Genomic DNA, 4511 nt, shown 5'->3' on the forward strand with positions numbered 1-4511 from the left:
ACTTCTAGAGTTACAAAGCATTCAAGCATGATATTGTATGTTCATTCAACCGTGCAGCAAAAAAGAATGGAGGGAAAAGTCTAAAGCTAACAACGACGTTTCACAGCTTTAATCTACAATTTGTTTGTCTTTCTCAAAAGATTTCTTCTTGCAGAACAGTGCGACGCGAAATGAGTGAGCTGATCAGAAAACATAGATACTTATGCAGCGTGATTACAAAATAGTCCCTAACGAGGGACTAACAGTCCGAAAACTGGCTTAGCAAAATTAAGCTCAGTTTACATGCTTAAACCCTTAAAGAAAAACAAAAGAACAAAAGACAGTTCCGTTATGTGCAGTCTTCATTGCAGCAGGCTTTATTCGTGCAATACTCCAACTAGTTTTGATGCCCTTGTAATAGATATGTTCAAAGATTGCAGCTACTTTGTGAGTGGCTCTGAGGCATATGTACATTTGCACAAAACTGATTTGGAGTAGAAGTATTTTAATAATTTCTTCGACTAATCAACTAGCGTTCATATGGGCTGCAATATGGTAAATTTTTCCAATTATTAATCGTTTATCGAGTGGATCCAAAAAGTGTGAAGAAAAAAACTATGTCAGCAATTATAAACGAAATAGCCTCTGGCCTCAAGGATGGTATCACAACTGTTTTATTACATCATTGATTTCGGGAATACTATTACCATCTCCAGGTGCTCCTATTCACATACCAAAAGGTTTCAAAAATTACATTACATCAAAACATATACAACATAGCAGCAGCTCTCGTAATAATAGGTTGCATGTTGTCAAACCTACCGACATAAGAACCGGTTGATGTTTTTGCGCTGAAGTCACAATACAATTGGAATTACTATCACTCATAGCACAGACCAATTGTTAAGCTGCTAAAATTTTCTGTCTTTGGAATGTTAGTTTTATCACATGTTCTTGGTAACTAATATACAGATTAATTTAAACCAGTAGTAGTGAGTGTGTGTAACCACTCTACAAACTACAAACACATCTGGTGGTAACAACAAGAGTGAATATTGATTCGAAAGCATACTGAGGCATAATGAAAAACTATTCTATGCCAAATGGGCTACATATTCAAAGCATGAATGTTCACCTACAATAACGCCATACGATAAAATAGAAATTGCTAAAACCACTAGAATTATCATGTTTGACTTGTGGTGTAATTATTCATAATCATTGAAAAAATATTAATAGAATGGTATTTTCTACATTACGTGTTGAACGTTGTTATGCAATGTTGATATTCAACTTTTGATCTAATATTAAAGAACATTAACAGTGTGAGTATCATTTCTGCAAATATAACATATTTATGGAACTGAAAACATTACTATAAAACTAAATGAACATTATTCTGGAAGGGCGCCGAGACCTAATGGCTCAGACTCCTGTAAGAGCAGGGTCTAATAATAACGTCCACTGTGTATAGTTGACCATTATAAAATATATGGGGGTAACGATCTCAGAAACTGGATTGCAAATGTTACTGGCCTATAAATTAAAATGGAAATTGAAAATAAACAACCTTAAGTGCACATCTAATGGATATCAAGTATTATTTTTCCCGCTTGCTGTTATTGGCTTAATATTTGCTATGGGCTATGAGTCATTGTAATTCCATTTATGTTTTGACTTAAGTGCAAGATCTTTAGCCTGATCTGATGACTAGTAGGCTTGACAACTTACAGCACATACTTTACAAGCAATTCCGTGAGGTTGTGTATGTTTCTATGTAAGGCAATTTTTGGAGACGTTTTGCTACATGCACAGCTGCACCTCAAGATGGGAATGGAATTCCCGAAATCGGTCATGTAATTAAAAAAGTAATAAAATAATCATTATACACAGAGGCTGTCTTATTTGTAATTGTTAGTCATAGATGTATGTGATCCAACAATCAACTACAATGGATAGTCAAGACAATGTTGTTATTATTCTCATTGCAAATTGGAAGAATGATACTGCAATAATCACTATTTATGATGTCCTTATTTACAGTGATGGAAAAGAAACATAATTCCAAAAAATAATTAATGTAGAGTAATGCAGTTTCGGGACTATGTTTGTCTAAGCGACATATTTAAGTCATGAAACTTCCTGGCAGATTAAAACTGTGTGCCCGACCGAGACTCGAAGTCGGGACCTTTGCCTTTCGCGGGCAAGTGTTCTACCATCTGAGCTACCCAAGCGCGACTCACGCCCGCTCCTCACAGCTTTACTTCTGCCAATACCTCGTCTCCTACCTTCCAAACTTTACAGAAGTTCTCCTGCAAACCTTACAGAAGTAGCACTCCTGAAAGAAAGGATATTGCGAAGACATGGCTTAGCCACAGACTGGGGGATGTTTCTGGAATGAAATTTTCACCTTTGCCTTTCAGTTCCGCTGTAGAGTGAAAATTTCATTCTGGAAACACCCCCTAGGCTGTGGCTAAGCCATGTCTCCGCAATATCCTTTCTTTCAGGAATGCTAGTTCTGCAAGGTTCGCAGGAGAGCTTCTGTAAAGTTTGGAAGGTAGGAGACGAGGTACTGGCAGAAGTAAAGCTGTGAGGACGGGCCGTGAGTCTTGCTTGGGTAGCTCAGTTGGTAGAGCATTTGCCCGCGAAAGGCAAAGGTCCCGAGTTCGAATCTCGGTCCGGCACACAGTTTTAATCTGCCAGGAAGTTTCATATGAGTGCACACTCCGCAGTAGAGTGAAAATTTCATTCTATTGAGTCATGAACTTTGCAAGATCACAGGTTACTGTAAACACGAAATAAGCCGTTGCAAATGTCACATGCTGGTACATTAATAACCGGTGTGAAAGCCAGAATTTTGAATACGACTATGCAAAAATGCCTGAATTGCGTCGTACAGGTGCCGAATGTCAGTTTGTGGGATGGAGTTCCATGCATGTTACTCTTGGTCGGTCAATACAAGGACAATTGATGCTTATGCACGACCCTGTAGTTGTCGTCCGATGATGTCCCATATGTGCTCAACTAGGGAAAGATCTGACGATCTAACAGGCCTATACAGCACGTCGACACTCAGTAGAGCACTTTGGACTACAACAGCGGTATGTGGGCGTGCGTTATCCTGTTGGAAGGTACAATCAGGAATACTGTTCATGAATGGCAGCAGAACAAGTCGAATGCCCAGACTGACGTACAAATTTGCAGTCAGGGGGGGGGGGAGGGGGGGAACCTGGTTATGACACGATATCGCACCGCAGACCATGTTTGTCTAGACAGGTTGGAGGTCCACAACTGACCAACACACGGCCATCAGTGGCACTGAGGCAGAATCACCTTTCATTAGAAAACACAACTGACCTCCATCCTGCCCTCCAATGAGCTCTCACTTGCGACAATTCAAGTCGCAGTTGGCGGTAATATGGGGCAGGTGGAGCACGCTACTCGGCGTCTGGCTCGGAGCTGTCCTCGAAGTAACCGATTTGTAACAGTTCGTTATGTCACTGTGGTGCCAACTGCTCCTCAAATTGCTGCTGCAAATGTAGTTCGATGCGCCAGAGCCACACGCCGAACACGATGGTCTTCCCTCTCGATAGTACCACGTGGCCGTACGGACCCCGGTCTTCTTGCGATTGTACATTCTCGTAACCACCTCCGTCAGCAATCATGTACAGAGCCTTCATTCCTGCCAAGTCTTTCTGCAATATCGCGAAAGGAACATCCAGCTTCTCGTAGCCCCGTTGCACGACCTCCTTCAAACTCACTGAGGCCCTGATAACGTCGTCGTCGTCACCTTAAAGGTATTCTTGATTGACATCAATTCACCATGTCCAGTGTGAACGATCACAATCTTTATAGCGTATATTCAAAGGAAACCTGACTTGCATCTGCATAGTGGTACTACTAGGGCTGCTCTTATGCGACTGTTATGAAATTTGAGTACACATCGTACTTCATATGTAGATTTAGTTTATGTTGCACACTTTCTTCTTGGGGTTTCGATTTTTTCCGCCGGTGTGTTTTGCGTTAGATGGTTTTTTAATTTCGGTTTAACTATCCTGACTTCGATGAGCTCAGTATCATACAATGAAATGAATCCGTACTGCTATATTCGATGGACATGATGCTTATTATATAAGGACAGTATGTTACCTTATATTCTGCTGTTTTATTCTCAAGCATTTGGCGTTGTTTATATCAATGCAAATGGTTCTGAGCACCATGGGACTTAACATCTGAGGTCATCAGTCCCCTAGAACTTAAAACTACTTAAACCTAACAAACCTAAGGACATCACACACATCCATGCCCGAGGCGGGATTCGAACCTGCGACAGTAGCGGTCGCGCGGTTCCAGACTGAAGCGCCTAGAACCACTCGTCCACACCGGCCGGCTTATATCAATTCAATATTATGCAGTTGTAAGTAGACTACATGTTAATTTGCTTTATGGTATAATATAGTAACAAAAATCGGTTGCAGAGTTACACAGATAATGTCTGACCAAATTGAGTGGTACTAAGAGAAACTATCATT

General features: G+C 40.7%; 1 non-coding gene across 1 annotated transcript; it reads left to right on the forward strand.

Annotated features, from left to right (window-relative positions):
• Positions 1 to 2589: 2589 nt before the first annotated feature.
• On the forward strand, positions 2590 to 2664 carry Trnas-cga. Its single transcript has one exon. It is a non-coding gene; the product is annotated as a tRNA-Ser (tRNA).
• Positions 2665 to 4511: the final 1847 nt, after the last annotated feature.

Source organism: Schistocerca piceifrons, chromosome 3, assembly GCF_021461385.2.
Source record: "Schistocerca piceifrons isolate TAMUIC-IGC-003096 chromosome 3, iqSchPice1.1, whole genome shotgun sequence".
Classification (NCBI taxonomy): domain Eukaryota; kingdom Metazoa; phylum Arthropoda; class Insecta; order Orthoptera; family Acrididae; genus Schistocerca; species Schistocerca piceifrons.